This window comes from Haliotis rubra, unplaced genomic scaffold (genome assembly GCF_003918875.1).
Source record: "Haliotis rubra isolate DU_JTF1 unplaced genomic scaffold, ASM391887v1 Scf1223, whole genome shotgun sequence".
Lineage (NCBI taxonomy): Eukaryota > Metazoa > Mollusca > Gastropoda > Lepetellida > Haliotidae > Haliotis > Haliotis rubra.
The window spans coordinates 229,894-252,589 of record NW_025765141.1 but is presented as its reverse complement, the minus strand read 5'-3'; the positions used below and the strand labels follow the sequence as shown (position 1 = coordinate 252,589).

Sequence of the window (22,696 nt, the reverse complement as noted above, 5' to 3'; positions counted from 1 at the left end):
AGTCACACTTTGGTCACGTGTACTTCCGGTCAAGTGGATAGTAGTTGGAATGAGAGTTGAGACACTGTGCATCCTGAAACAGAAAGTGCGTAGTTTATTTCTGAAACAATTTTGTCATTGTTCTAGATTATTTGTCGCTTCTCCTTCTGATATCGCCACAGCGCAGGGATAATGATATCTAAGTCAGTAACCTGATCCATTGTCCAGATGGACTTCTAGCATACCTTCTAATTTTATAAACAATTGACCTGACTTTATGCGTATTTTTGTGACGGCAGCTATCACAGGTGTAAATACGCTCGTGTGTGAGCTCTGGGTGTCCTCACAAGGTGATATGAAAGATGATTACACACCTCTGATATGGCGGGAATTGTCCAATAGACTTTAAGCTGGGGGTTTCGAAATTTATAAACCTGACCTGGCTTTGCGTGTTTTGCGCGAGCATCACTACTGCCAAATATGCTCGTCTTTCACGGGGCACCCGGTGTCATCACAAGCTTAAGGTGTTAGTGGCCGTCACACACTACTACTGATATGGCGGGAATTCCCCAATGGACTTGGCTGGGTTTCGTATCAACATTGGGTTATCGTGTCTCTTTATTCATTAACAAAGAACTCACACATCTCTATATTTACCCAATAGCTATAAATCATGATAGTTTTAAGTTCTTGGTAATTGAGTGTGTTTTGTATAGATGCAACCTATAAAATATTCATATACTGACCAGCCAAAGAAATTCATTTCAAGAAATCAAAACATTATTTCATTGATCAAATCAAAGACTCATGCTGAAAAGTATAATTTTTCTGAATGCTGGGGTGCGTTTTCATTGCTGGTCAGTATATATTAATCCCTCGAAGGTTTATTATTAATGTAATCGTACGATCGTTATATGTACGTGTGTTTGCTTTGCACTTTACTTTAACGCTGCACTCATCGATATGACAGCAGTCAGTAAATAATCGAGCATGGACCAATCAATCCAGTGACTGACATCGATTATATACATGAACCAAGTCAGTGGGCCTGCCCCACAGTTAATCACCTTTACGGCCAACATTTTTTCCCAGGACAAACCCGGATCTTGACGGGGTTCCGTATTTTATTTAAAGAATATCTTTAATCAATTGAAGGAAAGCTTGATTTTAAAGTATAATGTAATTATACCTCTGCTGTAAGTTCAACGGTGTTGAGGTGAACGTCATCAGATATTACTGTAGAACTGCGCATACACGCTTCATTCCTTCTGTTGTGATAGGACTGTCGTTTGAGGAAGATACACCTGGAAAAGGTTTAATTGTTAATTATTATTGACATTAGAAATGTTCTTGAGGAACATACATGTATGTCCATTAACACGCACTGATGTAGAAACAATAAGAAGGTGCAGAGAAAGATCTCTTTAATTCTCCCCAAACACAGGAAATTTCCGTACCGGTTGGTCTGCAGCCCAAGTGATCAAAATGCAGGAATCACTTTTAAACACTTGACTCCACACTTCCTCCTTGTCTTGACTCGACAAAACGACGAAACCATTCTTGGATTTGTGTGGACTGAAAAATAATGAAAAAATATTCCATGTATATATCCGACGCAAACAGAAACATAGAAAGTATGAAAAAGAAACATAAGGTGCCATTTATCGAGAGGGCGAACAGTAAAATGAATTGTTGTCGGCAGAGTTATACAGGATGCTATACTTACTGATAATGTGGTAACTGTATCTCTTTTAAACCCTTCTGAAATAAAATTTCAAGGTGAATTTCAACTACATATATATTTTTTATCGAAATAAGATGCTTGTTCATTAACCGAGTTTAATTGAGTTTACAGATTAAGAAATTGTTGACAACAGGAAAAAGAAAAAGAAAATCCATAAATGCAATTACCTTCTCTCTCTTTTCCAATACCTGCAAACAAATATCATAACACTCCCTGTATTTCAACGCTTTGCGATTGTCGATTCATGGTCACATTGATATAAATGCAATTTATTTCCAGCCAAGTTTAGTTGTTCTGGATTTGTACCCGTGCAGATCCGGGTTAGAATTGGTCTTCAGCAATCAAAGCTTATCGTAAGAGGAATCGGGTGGTCAGGCTCGCTGACTTGGTTGACACATGTCATTGTATCCCAGTTGGACATATCTATGCTCAGTTTGATGGCCACTGGATTGTCTGGTCCAGACTCAACTATTTAGAGACCGTTGTTATATAGCTGGAATATTGCTGAGTGCGGCGTTAAACAATAATAAACAATATACAAAAACAAGAAAATGTTCTGGAGCTGACCCACCTCAAGGTGTTGCTGTACATTCTTGTTGCCCATGGTAACCTCAGACACGTGACTGAGATCAGTCTGTATGATCATGTCCGAGTCCAGTGAGGTGTCCCCCTCTGACACCGCCATGTCCACGACCTGGTGCAGAAACAGATACTGCTCCTGGTGTTAGACGAAGAGAAAATGATGTCAGGAAGCCAGGATAGATAACATATAAACTGCACAGTGTGATGGTAGTGTACTCACCTTGGTCCGTATCATGTTCTTCCTTTGGCCTCTCATGCTGGAGATGAAGCTGACGACGTCAGCTTTGCCTTCTTACCGCTGCCTGATCCACGAGACTCTCTATAGCTATATACGTCCCTGTCCGGCCAACACCAGCACTGGCAAAACAAAGGAAGCAGTCATAATATATGGATACATCCAGTAACATCTAGCATGCGAATTAGTCATTCCCTTAGTCCCTTTGTATGTGTGGAAAAATAGGTGTAATGCATTGTCCAAATGTTAATGGAGGGGCTTCTCGTATGTGTGAACATTTAAGTCCACTTTGTAATCAGCCTTATAGTATTTCCGTTTCTGCAAAAATTGTGCACGAAACAATGTCAAAGGAAATGGATTTAGAAATAGCTTATTATTGATGTCATTTATCAAAGAAGTGCACACATTCATTGCATAATTAGAACAATGTCGGGTGAATGACAAGAACCATTATTATGCATAAAACTGTAAAAGAAACTTATGAAATATAATCTTTATGTTTATCGATCAATGTAATGACGGCAGAGCGTGATATGTGTGAAAGTCAATTCTTTTTAGCAATAGTGAATTTAAACTGTGACGAAATACGTTTATGTCCCAGAAGACACTTGTCTTGTCGAAACTAGCTCATGATCAACTGGGACAGATACCATGAAGAAAGTTACAATTCACTCAATCACAGCTACCAATGTAGCCACTGGTATAAATTAAAATATATCTTTAAAGAAAAAAACAACATATAAAATGCAATGTGACTGTTCAGTAAAGTAAATGTGAATAACTTTAACTGGTTAGTCGTTGTGGCCATCTATTTGATACCAGTAAATGCATATGCACGTGTATGATCAGACAAACCAAGTACCTGCAATGAATAACGGTCGGGTGTTCTAGCACGCCGGAAGTGCCCTTTGACTCTCCACATAAACTCCAGGAAGGCGGAAGTGTCTGGTGCGTCATTATCCGGCCAGCCCGTGAATTGAAAGTGGTTGAGATGTCGAACCTGGCTTCCTAGTATATTGCATAATAGTTGTTGATAGTATTTAAGAATGTATTTGTGTTGTACAATACGATGAAACTCCTATAACAAACTTTTATCGGAACAATTACAAATACTGAAATAAGGCTTATCACATCAATTCCCCTACATCACAATCGATTTGGGTTTTTCTACAGTGGTAAAACATATTACGATTTGAATTAATTCGAGTTTTCAATCGGGGAGTGAGTGAGATGGATTTTACGCCGCTTTTAGCAATGTTCCAGCAATATCACGGCGGTTCAATAAGAAAACACCAAATGCCATGCCACACAGTCATCAAATGTTGGGATTATCTTCTCTTTTCCTTTATTTGTGATGTGTGTGAACAAAACATCTTCTATAATCTTTTTCTTTCTGAAGGGACAATCTGCGATTTTGTAGTTTGCGAGGCGTGTTTCTGTCTCCATGGTAACTGTAATTTCACCAAATTGGAGGGAGCCTTGCTCAGGCCAGTACTGGAAGACACTTTATCTGCAACAGTAACAGGGGGATATAAACACATAGCGACACCATTCACTCTGGTTTCGGGAAGTTAGTCTGTAGCATAATATTAGGGGAAATGATCATATTTTTAGTTATAGTGACTCACAAATTCAAACATTGGAGAACCAACCATCACATAATACTCTAACAGTAACAATGTTTAATCTATGTCTTTGAGCCTTGTCATTTTTTTCCCAATGGATGTTTTGTTTCTTTTCTGCCACAAGAAAGAATAACCTTATTACCTTCCCTGTCTCAACAAGCTCCGTCAACATGACAACTGTTGCACATTGCCCTGGTAGATCATCCTCCAGAAATCCACCACGACTTCTGGTCTGTAGGGACCTAATGGAAACTTCATATGAAAATGCTGGATACTATACAGATAACTACACCAAGCCACCTTTAAAGAAAAATATCAAAAGGTGTATCCCTATTCCCTTGTAATTGATTTGAGCCAGCTAATTTTGGCATGAAGATTTTATCAATTTTAACTGTGACAAATTGTATTTCGGAGACCTTTTGTTCTGGTGAAAGAGTTACCTTGTGCTGCAATGTAACGTTTCTCTGCTTTATAACCCTGGAAAAAAACGTGTTTAATATCATTTCAGGAAACGTTTCAGACCTTTAGCCCTTCGTAGTATTTATGCTTTATACGCTCACATATATAGAGAATACTACTCGGTCTCATTATTACGAATTATACGAAACGAGTGTCCTTCCTATGGTATCTGACCGAGCGAAACTCGAAGGTCAGATATCATAGGAAGGTCACGAGTTTCGTATAATTGTATGTAATGAGACCGAGTGTGGTATTTTATTTTATTACCCACGTCTTACATGCATTAAATTGACAAAATAGCGTATTTTTGTTATGTTTTTGGTTTCAAACCGAAACCTGTTTCATAAAGAGGTTGCGGAAGAGTTTTGTACTGTAGTACAATATTTGCATGACGTCACTCTGTAATAACGTCACTGCCTTGGTAACCGACGTCACGATGCATGTCAGTTGTCATCGCCTCTCGTACAGCCTCTTACAGTAAACTACTCCGTAGCACCTCGTTTCTTGGTTTCCAGTTGCTTCATTCGGCTAACATCACTGGTGGAAACGTTGCGTTTACTTTTTCGACGGATATAATGTCTCAGTTCGACTCACAATTAAACAGCGACACGCCAGCGTTCGAATGTTTAAATTCCCACAATGCATTTAAGTTGTAGAATGAATGAATTCACGTGTTTGTTAATGAAAAAATAGTTACGTCAGAATGTGACCTAATTGGGAGGTCATTGGTTACCCAATCAAATCGTTAGAATCTCAGGTCAAGTCGTTACGACACAGGTCAACGCGATACGACACTCGTGTGACGTAATGAGATTAGTATGCAACTACCCATACGTTGAGCTCGTGGGTAATAAACTCACATACTTTATCATAATAGCTGTACAATATAAGCGAGTCTCAATGTTGCTCGCATACATGTGTCTATGTATCTGTATAACATAAACATATAAACTGAGACATTATAGCCCACACATGTATCATTTAAAACAGAATTTAATAAAATTATTATGATAGGGTATTTAGTTCTTTGTTACATAAAAGTTAAGAGTTTTGATTGCAGTTCAGGTCGTCATACTGAATTTGGGGCAAAAACTTACGTCAATGTAGCTGGCGTTGATGTAGTCTCCTCTTGTGCTCTCACTGCCGTCGTGCAACACCACACGGTTGTAGCCATCTATTTGTTAAAATAATGACATCGATTTTTTGACAATGGCAGACTTATTACATGGCAAATCTTAGCATTCTGCTTCAACCCCTCCTCTGCAAAATGTACTACATGGGTAATATCCTTTGAACCTGTTTTTTCCTTTGTTTCTAGGATGTTGAGATTCACTATAGGAGTGGACGAAACCTCCGGTAGTCGCTGAAAAATAACACAATTACACATCTAAACCCCTTTCCTTTTGATAAAGTATGAGTGGGGCGTTAAACAAGAGAAATATTCAGTATGACCAAAGTTTAAGCAGAACAAACAACACTGGACACAACTTACATAAAATTCTTCTACTGCTGATTTCATTTGCTCGTCTATCTGAGGCTGGGACAACGGAATCACTTGGCGGTGTTCAGCAACGTAAGTGTTGTAGTAGTTCCTGCCAGGGACATCTGGTGTGTCTTCAACCTGTACAACCAGGGCAATGGCATTGTGGTCCGTCTCTTCCGTCCCTTGGGGACTTCACGCTTTAGGTCACGGTCACGTGAACCCCCTAGCTGATTTCTCGTTGACAGTCGTATAGAAATCCCGTGGAGACTTCTGACTGAATGCCACCAAACGCTCTTTCTTCTGGATTCTTTCTGGACGGTTCATCTACTGTTTCTTCTTCTCGAAGCTAAGATTCACGTACTTACTGCTGTCGTTCACTGAAGTAAACACGTGTCGTGATTATTAAACCATTTAATGGAACAGTACATGGAACTACCCTGATGCATGACTTGCGTGGCACCCAACATAAATTTTGAAACTGAATTTGGACTGAAAGTGACTGCAATGTTTGTCGTAAGAGTGATATTGAGAATCTTAAGGCGAAATAACATCAGAGTGCCATGAAAGCAATACTTATAGTCTTCAAATGAGGTTATTTGAGGCTAGATATTTCTTATTCACTGTGCATGTTGCAAAGAAAATGATAAGAAGGAATGATCAAAACTACCTTCACCAATCTTTCCTTTACAGGCTTTGTCAGTGTCGGGCTTGTCTCTGTGCACTCTCTTTTGCTTTCCGCGTCTTCTACAAAGCATAAGCATAAATCTTAAAATGTTTTGGAATATCTGTATGAAAGGTAACGTTCCACCATCTGGATACTATAGTCAATCTACCCAATATACAATCCCGTGAATGACTGCCAGAAAGAAATATTAACCAAAGTTCAAAATCTTAAAAAGCCTAAGACACTAAACTGATAAAGGTATGCATATTTCCATCAGGAAGGAGTCTCGTGCATGTCAATGCTATGGGCAAAACGTCCTTTGCTCCAATCCGTCAAGATAACACTGATTAACGTTTCAACCTAATTTGACTAGGTATATTTAGTTATTATGTCTAAATGTGTTCTGAGTTGTTTAGAGTTAGAGTGAAAGTCTTTGTTGTGGTCAGTGAATGACCGAGTATGAAAGATACTAATTATCAAGAGTTTAGAAATTTAGAGTTTCAAATCTTGTTTTCCCTAAACTATTTATCAAAAATAGATTAAAGATTTTGTTCATTGGTATTGAACGTTCAATATGTGTGGCAATGCAGTCTTGTAAAGTATTATATATCATAGTGGCAGTTGCATCTGTGCCACCATCCTTTGCTCCATGAAGGAAGATATATATGTAGGTATCATGAATGGTTCTTAATTCATTATATTGTTGGTGGTAAATAAGTAAGCATTTACAACTTTGAATAGATTCAGATGTGCAGTAAGGGGTCGAATTGGTGTATTGTGCAAAGGAACGCTATTCCTGGAACCAGTGTCCTCAACCACCAGTAGAATAGTAAACGATTCTGATATACAACTGTTCAGATCTAAATACACATATGCTATTAAATCTATACAGGTATAGTTCGTTTGGCTCAAAATCGACCAATGAATTGCAATCTAACTCGAAAACTACGAAACATATAATTCTCAACGAAACACTGATCATAAACAAAACATCAGACCAACTCTGTGATTTTTTGCAGAATTTATGTCCTAAATATAAAAAAAGTTCACGATTAGTTAAGAGGAGGGGTGCAAAGAGAGGAACGGCCAGGAGTGCGAGAAAGGATGGAGGCAAGCACAGCACAGGTAAATGATTCAATGATCTCAAGTACACCTGGTTGTTCCTCTCTTTGCAGTCCTCCTCGTAACCAATAGTGAACTGTGTCAAAATTTTAATGATAGTTTGTTAAACAACGTTTTTATTTTAGGGCATAAATCTATAAAAAACAGAGTTGGTCTGATATTTTATCATGTTCAGTGTTTCATTGAGTATTATATGTTTAGTAGTTTTCAAGCTAGATTACAATTCATCAGTCCGATTTTGAGCCAAACGGACTATACAAGGTACCTGGCTCAGTAACAACGCCATCTAAATAGTTTAGATGATCGTTCGCTCGACATGATTTGAAGGCTGGAGTCGTCCAGTTGTACAGAAAGAAGCATGTTGCTTCGCAGGATGTATAATGAATTCCTGCGAAGCAACATGCTTCTTTCTGTACAACTGACGACTCCAGCCTTCAAATTATATCAGGCGATATGCTCATTGTGGCACATGCATGCGGTTGGTCAAATATAGATAATATATCTGAATTCAGACCCATGTGAGCTGAACTATTTATTATTTATTTGACACAAGATATTAGATGCACTACACATGGTATATACATATTACAAAGATGATGGTGATACATTAAGTAAGTAGGAAGGAGAGAGGTTCCTTGTGGGAAACTGGACAGTATAATGTGTATATGATGTGCGCGTTAGTAAGTTAGTGTGAGTAAGCATTTACTGCATTAATTAGGTGGAAGTAAGTAAGTCAGTTTTGTCCATATACTTATAACCGCATGGTATCAGGTATTGTTGCTACCACCTGTTGACAGACCGTGAAAGAAGTGACTACTACCCACCTGATAAAGAGTACAACGAGGGCCAATACGAGGACAACCAGAACACCAGCCACTGTAGATACCACTATTAGTGGAAGTGTGATATTGAGGAAGTCATGATCGGTTCCTGATATTGAGCTGCAAAGACATTGGTAAAGACGTTTCACCAGTCATTAACGTCAATCAACGTTACCTTTTCGCCGCACACACACACACGCACAACACACACTCTCTCTCTCTCTCTCTCTCACTCACTCTCTCTCTCTCTCTCACACACACACACACACACACTCACACACTCACACACACACCCACACACACATACATAGTGATAGAGAGCAATATATACTGGACATCTTTCAGCACCACTGACATCTCAATGCATGTGATGCCAAGCACAGCATCCACTGTCTTTGTCACAGTTTGAGCCATAGGAGCACATACATGCTGCCAGGAGGAAATGAGTCTATTCTTGCTAAATGTTTATTTGTTGGTTATTTCATTAATTGCAATGGATGTCGCCATCAGTTATCTCACGTTTATTGCCGATACGTTTCCTTTATGTTTATTTTATTTCCGTCCACCAGAAACAAGGTATTCCATGCAGATGTTATCTCAGCAACAACTAGTTAATAACGACATAACTGCTCAAGGTACATAATAACACCTCAAATGTATGTACATTCATTGCCAATTTTGAACGCATGAACCTGAAAATCAGGCTACCCACAACCACACTCACCTGTAATCACATCTTTGGGTTCGAACCATTCACGTCAGTAAAACTTATATCATCAGAATAGGTGATGCGTTTCTAACAGCTTTAAATTATATAACAAGAAATGAAGAGCTTGCAATGTTTTTGGACAGTTATTAATATATAATGATGTTCTTCTTGGTAACTTTTGTGTGACAGGCTTCTTCTAATAACGTATTTATTTTAATTTCAAGTTTAATTCCAGATCCGCTTCCCAAGTCTTTATCATGTATTACGAATAAACATTCAACATTCTTTACCTTGTGTGCAATCAGCACCTGTCCAACCAGGAAGACATCCTGTGTCACATGCGCCAGTGTGACGGTCACATGACGAATTTGGGGCTGAACACTTCCGTCCAGCACACGTTTCTGTTGCAGTTAATGCCATTGGTAGTGTTGTTGCAAGCTGTAAAGACAAATATCAAGTTTATCATTTATAAAGTTATGTAGCATTAGAGTTTTAAAGCTTCCCAGGTAAGTGTGTGTTGAAACGAGTCATGCGGTGATGTCGATCTACAACTTAACATTCCCCTAGACACGAGGCCAAAGCGAGGCGCCGTCAAAGCTCGAGTCTTGTTATTCCCTCGCATCAATTATGACTAACCTGAGGTCACAGTCAACAATAGGGCGAGTTTACCTTGGCCCGTATGTGTATCTACAGTATCCAGTACCACTGACTGAACCCACCAATCCTGCTAGTAGAAACGTCTCACCTTCATCACATCTCTGCCCCTGCCACCCTGGTCTACAGTCTCCAGGACACAATCCAGTCCACCGATCACAGGTTGAATCCAGGCAGTGACAGAAACTATCACAGTCTTTCCCATAGATATTCTGACTGCAGACTGTAACAGGTAAAATGTCTTTAAGTGCTACTATTTAAGAAACGCGTACAAAACAATATGAATAATCTGAAGGAAAGTGACTCATCTTAATTCATACACAGACATGAATATAAGTTATGAGTTTCATATCTTTGAAAGGCATTTAGAAGTGGAATACACCTAATGAAGAAGCAAGCATACACTTTGGAAACGTCGTGTTATCCACAATAAAGACGTTGACGTCCATACATCTTGTTTTTCTTTGTGTTTCCGGACAGGAACTCGGCTATATCCGTACTGAAGACTAAACAGTCTTTTATTTGCAAACATTGTTTAACGAATAACTTTAGTTAGGATGTTCCTTTTGAAACAATTACCATTACCAGATTTTCCGAATTATAGTGAATATTTCGAAGGGTGGTAATGTGCAGTGTACGCATCATTCAAACCATCATGTAGGTGTTTGATATATATCAAATATGTCATCTCGTAATGCAATGTGATTCGTTTGTTTCAGATATGTCAAATTATCTCTGTGTGTAAAACCAGTCAATATGGCCCATTAATCATTGAATAATTGTGAATAATTACTTGACTTATGTTTACATACTCTACAATAAAAAACAAAATCGAGATCAGTACTAAGTTAATACCATTTACATCACATTAAACCGACGTTTTCTAACACAATGATATCTGAACGTCGATAAATGATAATATAGTTCTTCAAATACAAATTAAAATACAATCAAAGGGGGATATGTTTGCACATGCTTGTGAACAAGATTAACTATGTATTCATCAGGTAAAAGGATATTAGATGTAGAAATTTGCATTAAGCATCAGTGAGACCTGCAGTCGGTAATTTCTCATCCCCTTGTCTAGTTAAAACGATCAACATGTTTGTGGATCAAGACCAATACATAAAAGCATTATCGGAAATGTCCTCATAAATGAATACTTTCATGAAAATGTCCAGTTTTTCAGAGTAAGTGTAATCAGCGGGTAAAAGCATAGACGCATAACATAACATCATTTTCACCATAAATCTCCACCTCACAGATGTTGAGTGTATCATTTTTCTCAGGCCCTGTCCCCAGGTTCGTGATCGCGACGTGTCTGCTGCTGTACCGTTACACGTCACATCAGTTTGGCTGGTGGTGGTTTTGGATGAACTCGGGAGGGTAGAGCAGTTGGTGGTGTTGGTGTTGGTAGTGTTGTTCAGGTAGATGGTAGAGTTGGCGTTTCTCCAGTGAGCTTTTGGGAATATAATTAGCATTACATGAAACATATTTTCCCCCAATCATTTTATTTAATCTGGGGATTAAGGTAATAAAATCCTTACACAATCATCCATAACATGGACGTATCACAACATCAGCCCCACTGGATGCTAGTATAGAGACATATGGTAGATATAGACTAGTGTTGGGTTTGATAGCCCGATGTTTGTTATTTGTACATGCATATTTACAGATCTAGATAGCCGCATCCGTGGTGTAGTGGTTAGAAGCGTCCGCCGGAGAGCGGAAGGCCGCGGGTTCGATCCCCGGTTGCGTCATGCCAAAGACGTTAAATTATGGTACTTGTTGGTCTCTGCCTGGCGCTCGGCATTAATAGGTACAACAAGGACTGGTCGGCTCGGAGTCAGTATAATGTTGTCTGAGTGGGGTAATCATGTTTCACTGCGGCATGGTATCTCAGTGGGCTTGCACTATAAAACCAGCTTAAGTCTGGGCTAGTACAAACAGCCGCACATACACACGCATGCACGTCGTCATATGAGCGAAATATGATGTTAAACCCCCATTTCACCTCACCTCACAGATCGAGATGGGTACATACAAAGAGGCTTATAACAACTTATGATAAATAAATACAAATGAATTATCAATAACAATTATTTGTGTATTCAAGTGTTAAATGTAATTGTGTTTTGTAATGAAATATGAAAACAAAAATGATACAATAATAACACAAAGATGCTGACGCGTAGGATACCTACATCCATTTCTACTGTAAATCCTGATGATGTCATACAGCTGGAAGTCCCGAGCCCAGATCCACTGTCCAGTCTGACCGAGATCTTAGAGCGTGGAAACAGGTTCTGCCCTCACCATCAGTGTCATTGTCTCCATCCACGGCCTTTGATGGGGACCAACCTTCCTCCACTCCAGATGTTGTTGATGCTGTCTTGTTCAGAGCAATGTTTTCTAAGCGCAAGCATCGAACCGATGTGCGAACGTTGAATGTGTCTTGCCATGGTGTTGTGATTCTCGGACGTCCAGGACGTTGGCGGTCAGCCGTGGTCTGTGTAGCGCAAAACGTTTCCTGAAGACGGTAAATGGTCGTTATGTGCACATGGAATGCATTGGCAACATCTGCAACACTCTGTCCAGCTTCAAGACGGCCGATGGCTTGTTCCCTCTGTTGCGTCGTTAACCTAGGCATTCTTGGTGGGCGTTTGTCGGGAGAGATTTCAAACTGATTTGAGGGCATTTTATACCCATATGTGTGTCTGTGACATAATGCGCATCATGATTTTCATGCAAAACTTCTGCAACCACATCCCACGGCCAATTCAATTGCTGCGTTTTGGCGATGTGCAATATCCAAGAGAAATCACAAACAGAACCTGAACACTAACAAACTGTTTTTCACAACAAAGGTAACCAATATGTAGTTACAATATAACATTTAACAATGTTCTGTCGAATATTTATTCATTTTGAAAAACTTGCGTTTTTATGCGATTCAGTATACATAGGCCAAGCAAATGCCTGAAAAAGGTCAGTCTGTGCATTCGATCTTTTGAGTATGTTGGAAATGTACCGTGGTTGTCTTTTGGCGATTGGCGTGTATGCATTAGTGCATTGATTTTTCTCATGACCAGTAACTTTATCAGTGTTTTGATTAAGTTTACTTGTAATTTTAATGCGTTTACAGTTTAGGAATGTTTCTGTGCTTGCATTCCGATGTACCGATCGGTAAGGTGGTCCAGTGAATCACTGAGTTTTAGGTTTTCAGGTTTTACGATTGTTTTTCAAGTTTAATCATGATCATAATGGCCTGTATCTTCTGTCCTTGGCCTAATGATAACATTTAGTGCTCATATCGTGTCTCCATCGTTTGACATTAAACCTTTGAATCTAATTGTTGATCAAAAGCATCACATTATTGAATTCATGGATGTCATCACACTAAAGCGGCATTACCTCAATCAAGACCAGTGCTAAGCAAAACAGATTCAGTAAACTGCATGGGAAAATGCAACATCGTCTATGGTAACAATATTTTGAGAATATTTGAAACAGACAATCCGCTGAACTGTTCTACAACAATAAATTTGAATGTACCTACATATGTACTGAGTCAAAAGAAACTTCACATTCTTTCTTCAGGGCACTATAAAAAGAACAAAGAGATAGTAAGATGGTTAAATTGTTATTATTTCATTCCTGAGATCTGTATGATGTACTCGATACATTGACAGTGCCATAATCAGTTCCATTAGGCTACACCGCCGTACGAAAACATGGGTATATAGAATGTCAAGTCACAAGAATAAACATGCGAAATTTCTCACTTCAATATCGTGTATGGCCGCCCCGCGTATTCACCACTGCCAAACACCGTCTCCTCATCGACTGCCTGATGCTTGTGAACACGTGGTTGGGGATTCTGCGCCATTGCTCTTGCAAGGCAGTGCCAAGTTCCTGCAAATTCTGAGGTTGGTTCCTAACACAACGAAGCCTTCTCCCAAGTGCATCCCAAACGTGCTTTATTGGATTAAGGTCAGGGGACCTCGATGGCCAGTCCATGACGTTGATTCCAGCGTTTTGAAGGAAATTTCGTGTCAACATCGCGGTATGCAGCCGAGCATTATCATGCTGGAACTGTAGACCTGGGCCATGAGCCGCCATGAAAGGAACGAGTTCAGGGTGAGCACCTGGTCGCGGGAAGCAGCAGCTGTGAGGTTTCCACGGATGACTTCAGAAGTCGGGAACGGTTGTTCCCACAGAAAGCACCCACACACCATGCAACTTCCGCCCCCGAATCTGTCGACTTCCTGTACACAACATTGGGCATACCGTTCACGACGTCGTCTCCAGACTCTATGCCTGCGGTCCGCGAATCTGAGGGTAAACCTGGATTCATCGCTAAAGACGAATCGATTCCAGTCTCTCTGGGTCCATCGGAGGTGACGTTGGGCCCACAGCAGACGTTGACGTTGATGAAACGACGTCAATATCGGCCCACGATATGGACGTGGAGAATGGAGATTGGCAGCCCGCAACCGATTTCGAATGGTCTGTGAGGACAGTCGACCTCTAAACCTCTCAGCCCTAGTTCGTGTAGCCGGCAGAAATCTGTCACGTAGGTGACGTAGGACGATTTGACGGTCTTCTGCTCGTGACGTCACACGTGGACGACAAGACCTTGGGCGATCAGAAGTGGTGCCAGTTTGTTGTAGACGACCTCGCAAGTCATACACAGTACGACGGCTGCATCCCATTGCTCTTGCGACACCAATAACTGATCTCCCCGCTTGCAACATATGATGATCTTCACGTTGCACATTTGACAATCGTTGCATTTCAAGTACCGTTAAAACTGTGGTTTAAAGTGTTTTTTCAATTCTTGAGGCCAATGCAAACACGTGCATATGAAGAAAACTTCGATGCGAAGATCACGTGATCGACTGAACGTGCAAAACCTGATTAGGCATTAACGTCATTTGCACGTTGAATGGATGGGTTTTGAGTGGGTTTTGCTAACGTTTTCTAGAGTCGAAAGATAGGGATCCCATTTCGGATACATAGATGTATCATCAGAGAAAAAATATTCATTATTTTTCAAATTACATTTTGTGAAGTTTCTTTTTGACTCAGTATATAACCATTATGACATGTGCACTGTTTCCGTTTTGTCGTTTTATGAAGTACGGGTTTTTACCTATTGTGACGCTATACTGCCATCGAGATCCTTTTACCAATCAGCAATAGGCAAAGAACAGTGTCCTTCTCTCACCAAACCACCAGTTACGTGATCATCAGTTCAATATCAGTTACGTGGAGTTTTTGTACAGGTATACATCAGTTCGACTTTGTCTCACCGGGGCGGTGGGCTAGCCTGATGGTTAAAGCGTTCGCTCGTCACGCCGAAGACCCGGTTTCGACTCCCCACATGGATACAACGTGTGAAACTTATTTCTGGTGTCCCCGCCGTGATATTGCTAGAATATTGCTAAAAGCGGCGTAAAACCAAACACACTCACTCAATTTGTCTAACCGTTTTGTTGTGCTTTGTACTTTGCAATAATATTATGATACATCGTTTTAAGTTATCAAGTCGAATATGTTTCTAAATTAAATATATTTTCGTCGAGCTTGTGACGTTGTAAATTTACTGCTGATCCACTAGATGCATTATGACCGAGTAACATGAACACTATGTCAAAGTTTTGCATAGGTCTTGAACATATAAATAACACGGCAGTTCTCGAATAACCCTGTCCTTCGTACTGTAGTATGTCGATATTGTGTTCCGCTTCTTTACCTTTTAGGGGCGGTGGGGTAGCCTAGTGGTTAAAGCGTTGGCTCGTCACGCTGAAGACCCGGGTTCGAATCCCCACATGGGTACAATGTGAACCCCACTTCTGGTGTCCCCGCCGTGATGTTGCTGGAATATTGCTAAAAGCGGCGTAAAACCAAACTCAGTCAGTCAGTCAGTCTTTTTACCTTTTAAAGCCAAACGTTCAATACAGGATTCATCATTTTTCATCGGAATATGTGAGGATCACCATCTGTGAGATGAGAGTCACGATTTGTCACACAGAGGTCACACGGTATCATATTTCGAAGACTTTACATTTCTTTCCATTACATACCCATCCACACATATGATGTTACTGCCAAATGCTGTAATTGATAGTTTATATACTGCCGGTTTTATCGATTTCTTTATGAAATATGTTATGTAAAATATGTTCAAGAACCAGAATTCTCGCGGAAATGCTTAATTTGTAAGAGCTTAAGTTAACATCTTGCCACTGCATGACTATAACCATGGCATCAATTCTCAGGCATGGTCAGAAATGCTGCTACATTGCTGGTGCGGCTTAAAACAATATTTGATCACTAAGTCACCCAGAAGTATGGCCATAGTCGTAACGTTTGAAAACACAAGAATGTCAGATATTGCAAAAAAATGAAAAGGATAACATGTATGATATACTGACGCTTCTGGCACATGCTTCCTCCCATAATCCAACCAGAGTCGCAGGGGATCTGAACAGGCACCTGTTGTCTCGTTACAAGATGCACAGTGACAGGAGTATCTACAGGAGTCTCCAAACATTCCTTGTGGGCAGGAACCTAGGATTAGATAAAGAGATATTCAACACTACAACCTGCTCTGATGTGCGGAACCCTAAGGAGCGGTACAGAAGGATGAGATTCAAAATTACAAGACAAGGTACATGTGTCTCAGACTGTCCTAGTGGGCCGGAACCTATGGAGATATAGAGATAGATTAACAAGACAAGACAGCTACAGGAGCCGACACGTGTGGGCAGGAAACTAAGTCCTGGCTGGGAGGCAGCAGTCCCTTAGGAGGTCCCTGTGAGTAACAGTGATGGGAACAGCCACGGGAGTCTTCAAAGTGTCCTGGTAGACAAGAACCAGGACAGAGCCACGGATAGAGATTTACCGTGAGGAGGAATAACAGCAAGTGTCTTTAAACTGCTCAGGTGAGCAGGAGCCAGAGGAGAGACAAAGAGTGAGACAGCGGTTACAGTGATACAAACAGGGTCTCTAAACTGATATTCTTTTAATACGTTTATTCAGAATTTATAGAAGGATTCGACATTTTATGGTTATCCCGAGTTCATATTTCGGAGGTTAACGTGAAAGAGTACCATCATTCAACAATCATAATATATGTATACGTTGCAAACTCTTGATCAACCGACCTGAGGTCGGGCTAACAGCTGCACACGTCGTACTGAGCATTCTCCGCCCTAGATGTGATATAGTTACCATAGACTTAAGTCCGTCCCAGCGATAAGGCTTCCTTTGTAAAACACCTGCCTGATTCACCTATTTTGTAACATGTGCTATATTTGGGATTACACTTTCTTATTGTGTATTCATATTTCGCCCTGATTTATACGCCCGAATGACCCTCCTGATATGTGCAATGGAGCTCTATAGAATATTGATTCATAGTTACCAATGTAGATGTGACGTCTTTGTGCTCATTCAGGGTAAAATCATAGTATCGGTTTCTATGCTTATTGTCAATTGACAAAAGTAAATATCGAGCAATGTAAAGGCTATAATGGCATTGAAACACAGAAGCAAACTTGTGATACACCCGCTATGTTATTCACTAAATGCTACTAAATGGTTCATGAATAAGAGGCGTCCTATAGCAGTCGGTAATCCTATGTTGCGGTCCCATTTCTACCCGATTGTTTTGATTGCTGGATTAATAGCCATATCAACCTTGATAAGGAATTGCATGGTTTACTGGTTCACCCATAAGCTATGGCCAGGTTTTCCTCCCACACTCAACTGATATCACACATAATAAGGACTCGTGTTCTCCTCTTACAGAATACAACATAAAGACTCACAAACGTAATGTATCAAATTGTAAAAAAGAAATTGAGATAAACCAAAGCTTACAATTCAGCGAACGTGAGGCTCATTTGTCACTTCATATTTTATCATTCGCCAAACACTCAAATGTTTTGCATTACCTCATAACAAGTTGGATCAGTGACATTATTCGTTTCCCTGTGTGGCATGCGTCTCTACTGCAACGGCTACACCTATTACATGGACGAGGAAGGAAACTTTGACCTAAGCCAACAGGAAAACAGATAAAATCAATATAAGGATATAACTTAAGTACACTCACCCGATGTCAGCTCTATCAGTCCCGAGAGGATTGCAACACCAAAGATCCTAAAGCCAACCATGTTGAACAGCCCGGATCGTGTTTACAGATCGTGTCAACTATGTATGACAAATGCATGACTTATGTGTACAGCTTCCGAACGACAAGGAAGGTATATGCACAGGGAAACATTATTAGCACCGTTATGCTCAGTACACTTCGACTTTCTGAATGTACAATGTGTTTAGCGTTTGAACAACTAGGAAGTTACAATAAATGTTATTGTCGTCACAATAACTGAATAATATTGAATGGGCTGTATGTGTGCTTTAAGTTGACACAGTGACGATCTCAAGTTGCAGGTACAAAGAGTATTCTACACAAGCTTTAAGTCATATCAAATCAAACCAAACGCCACTTGCCATTGGAATGTTAAGACAATATGTGAGTATGTGAGTATGGTTTTACGCCGCTTTAGCAATATTCCAGCAATATCACGGGCGAGGGTCACCAGAAATGGGCTTCACACATTGTACCCATGTGGGGAATCGAACCCCAATCTTCGGCATGACGAGGGAACGCTTAGACCACTAGGCTGCCCCACCGCCCTCAAGACAATGTGTAGATCACATTTGCTGTTCATATTCCTAAGGTCAACGCCAAAGAGTTGCCGGCCTTGAATATCGGATAAATTAGAATATAATGGACGAACAAGTCAAAATAAGCAGGAACATTTTAATAAATGGATTGCTGAAAATTAGGAATGAATCCTGCAGTAATGTATATAATAAATTAAGCCCGTCCTGCGCCACATGTTTCTCATTGATCATTATTGCACATTGAACAGACGAGCAATACATCTGCAGTTTGAACAGGGCTTTAACATATATAGAGGATGTTATATGAGTGCCCATGTCATACTATGTTTACGACCCGAGTGCCTAAATGTTGGTATTTCCCGAGCGAGAGCGAGGTATGTGCCGATATTTAGACACGAGTGTCGAAAACATAGTATGATATGGGCACGAAAACTGTAATATGTTTATTACCGAATAATTGAGGAAAATAAACCCAAATCTACTTTCAAACACAGGCTGGCTATCCGCCGTCGCCGCAAGTAGAACGCAACGTCACAGAAGAAACGTGACGTCATAGCCTTGTTCATGACGTCACGTCACCATGACAAAGTGATCTTTTGCCCAAGGGCATCGTATGAAAAATATGAACCCCGATATTCTAGCCCTCGTAGGTAATAAATCTGTTTATTGCATATTGTTTTTGTGAAATGATCAGACAAAGTGTTTACACAGATCAAATAACACAATGGGTCCTTGAAATATACACGACAATATATAAATGGTTTGGTCGTTCAACCCACTGATCACAGTGGCTCTAATCTATATACGATTTCTTTTGTTAACAGCAAATTTTATTTTTCCATACGCAACTTTCCTGTTAACACCACGCTTGGCTGGAGTACAATGGTCTTGTGTATTTGGCATTTCTATGAGAAATACAGAATCACCTTTGGGTTTGTTATCGTTACGAACTAATGTCACATGTTTTTGTCAGCAAATCATACCACTGGCAATGTTTGGAGGTCACCACCTTCACCAAGGAAGCCTTCCTCATAGGCAGTGATCCATACTTGGAGCGCATATTGGTAGACATTTGACTGTTGCGTCACCTTTGTGCCCGTCGTCTCAGTAGATTCATTGCCACTATACCTCTTGCCTCAGTGAGTGGTGGTTATGGAACGATCAATGATCAGCACTGTCGTGTGTTAAGTGATATGGTAATTTTTCCAGCTATTGGCTTATCATAACGTTTAAATGTGAGTTTTAGCAGTATTTTCATGTTTGATATATAACTAAGTTCAAGAACATTTAATACCTCAAGTAAATATGGACGGTTATAAAATTTTATAAGCATATGATATTTTATTGCCTATGGACAACAGAATGTGTCTGACAAAATAAATTACTGTTATTTGAAGATGATTAGAAAGATCCAAGACGGGGAATGAGATCACGGTGGTGGACAGAATCAAGATGTTTAAGGTTTCTTTTTTACATCATACATATAATCAAGCATTTGAAACAACAGACCTTAATTCCATACAAATTGTCAGTTAACATTTCTTGTTAGTTGATGTTATTTTCGAAAAGCTATTCTAAAACGTTGAAATGGATATAAGATGGTGTCAGTACCATCTTGCCATACGTAAAATACTTGTGCCAACCAGTCTTGCATATGAAGCATAGACATGGGCAGCGCCATAGTTACTCATCATAAATATGTTAGCTTCTGTAGTTGAAACATTACATTTAGCAGATTTTGTTGTTAACATTTAAATGTGTTTTGTTATTAATTTAGAGTTTACATAATATCTGCTTCTTTCATATTTCAATATTCGCTCTTCATCAAGACGTCTGTTCACGTTTATACTGCTGCCGCTGATATTTTCCCAATATGAATAGGGAGACAATTTTGAAAAACATCGCGTTACAAAATATTACACAGTATATCCGAGACGCTATGTGGATAATGTACTATTTGGAAACGGTTTATTCACAATGGTATGACAATGCTTGATAAACTACCTGGCGTTTGTAATGATTGTTTAATTTTCCTTCACCTTTTCTGAAATACAAAGAAAAAGACCCACATTGTCAGGAGAAAAGGTTGTCCAGGCATTGAACAACTTGTCGAGAGCCTGGTTTGCACGGCCTTATGGTCTTGCCCGGCCATCCAGACACCGCCTTCTTCATGATTTATAGATATGCAGCATTATATATATCCATGTCATAATTATGTCTGTTAGTATGATTCTTTTGAGACCTCGGGCGCATTATACATTGATGGTCGGAAGCCATCAGCAGTCCCACCTGTTAACTGGTCAACTTCATACACCTTCATGAAGAAAACGAATGAATAGCTGGCAATTCCATTTGACGTTATAAAAAAACACAGTAATCTGACTTTTTATCTTTATTTACAATTTGGCTGTCACAATGAACACAGATGTCGAAACAATGTAACTATTTTGACTTGAGCATAGTTTCAATGCATTACTATCAAATCTGATATCGATATGAGAAACTGAATTGCAATACTTACAGACAAGTACAGATGTGTATCTTGCTCTTTTAATGTCCTTGTCGACGGGATTGATCTACTCTGATTTATGTGTTATCAATTAATTATATTGTTATAGTCACTTTTCGACTGAAATATTGTCGAGGTGACTATAAATTCTAACCCACTGACTTACTACTGAGCCATATTATGACTAAAACAAGTTCTATATACATGGTAAATATATATAAATTATAAAACGTGCAGAGAAAGGACAGTAAAACAACTAGAATATCACAGAACAAGAATTTAAACCAAGCATGTAACTCTAGATGTGCATTTCTAAACAGAGCAATTCAATATAAAAACGGGCTGTAGGTCGCCAGCAACTGAAGGTACATCACCATACTAGGGACCATAGCGACTGATAATACTTTTGCACCCGTGAAGATCCGGGTTAGAATTGATCTCCAGCAACCAATGCTTGTCGTAAGAGGCAACTAACGGGATCGGGTTGTCAGGCTCGCTGACTTGGTTGACACGTGTCATCGTATCCCAGATGCATAGATCGATTCTCATGCTGTTGATAACTCGATTGTTTACAGACCGCCGCCATGTAACTGGAGGGCGGCGTTAAACAACCAACAATATTTTTGTTACCTGCATGGACCCTACCTGGATAAGCTAAGCTTCCAATGTATGTAGATAAATAAGGTGACAAACAATAGAAAAAAATCACAAGTCAGCTGGATGCGGATATCAAGAAATCAAAAATACTTATATTTACAAAGTACTGGTGTCTGAAATGTAAAAACATATACTGCTACTCTAAGCGATGGAGATAATTACATGCACATTAACATTACATCTAATATAAACATTTATAGCATAGTGTGACTTGTATATGATTACATAATCCATCAAGGCCCACTGTTACAAGATGTCATAACATTAAGAATGCAACAATTCATGTTGCTTGATAAAATGTTTTGTGTCTGTAAAGTTTTTCCTTGTCCTATACTATTTTCTTGTTTGTTAACACTGTTAATTGCTCTAGATTAGCATTGGGCAAGATGGACATAGATCTCCCGTAAATTTTAATGTTTCAACGGGTGCATCATGCAATTAATATACATAACGATTTCATCATCACCATCGAAAAGACTTGTACAGGTTTACCTGCTAGTCTCTGTCATTGTCATAAATATTTTATTGACACTGTATTGCATACATTGTCCACATGCATTAATCTGCAGAAAATTAGAACTGATATTGCAAAGAACTACCATAAGTTAACAATGCTTTACAAGTTAGCATAGAGTTCAGGCGATTCTAGTCGTCTTTGAGCAAACTCCACACACCGGCGCACATCCTCCTGAAAGTGAAACAAACACGTCAAGACTATAAACTAAAGGTACATAGTCCGAATTCAGA

The 22,696-nt window shown here is 39.6% G+C and overlaps 1 protein-coding gene and 3 long non-coding RNA genes across 5 annotated transcripts in view; all 4 read right to left on the bottom strand.

Annotated features, from left to right (window-relative positions):
• Positions 1-22: 22 nt before the first annotated feature.
• LOC124265982 lies at positions 23-1,535 on the bottom strand. Its single transcript, XR_006895603.1, has 3 exons — positions 1,437-1,535; positions 1,169-1,283; positions 23-73 (listed from the first exon to the last, which is right to left on the bottom strand). It is a non-coding gene; the product is annotated as an uncharacterized LOC124265982 (long non-coding RNA).
• Positions 1,536-4,356: 2,821 nt separating this feature from the next.
• LOC124265981 lies at positions 4,357-5,794 on the bottom strand. The gene is made up of 3 exons (XR_006895602.1): positions 5,722-5,794; positions 4,606-4,642; positions 4,357-4,407 (listed from the first exon to the last, which is right to left on the bottom strand). It is a non-coding gene; the product is annotated as an uncharacterized LOC124265981 (long non-coding RNA).
• A 5,616-nt stretch (positions 5,795-11,410) lies between these two features.
• On the bottom strand, positions 11,411-18,699 carry LOC124265978. 2 transcript variants are annotated; one of them, XR_006895600.1, is made up of 4 exons: positions 18,045-18,699; positions 16,521-16,656; positions 12,285-12,492; positions 11,411-11,536 (listed from the first exon to the last, which is right to left on the bottom strand). It is a non-coding gene; the product is annotated as an uncharacterized LOC124265978 (long non-coding RNA). The 2 variants fall into 2 exon arrangements; XR_006895599.1 differs by having other exon boundaries at positions 18,206-18,699.
• Positions 18,700-22,021: 3,322 nt separating this feature from the next.
• The window catches only part of LOC124265973 (receptor-type tyrosine-protein phosphatase kappa-like), a 43,104-nt gene continuing 42,429 nt past the window's right edge, over positions 22,022-22,696 (bottom strand). Inside the window, exon 17 of the mRNA XM_046700793.1 lies at positions 22,022-22,637. The gene's annotated coding sequence lies outside the window, so the exon portion shown is untranslated. The remainder of the gene's footprint in view (positions 22,638-22,696) is intronic.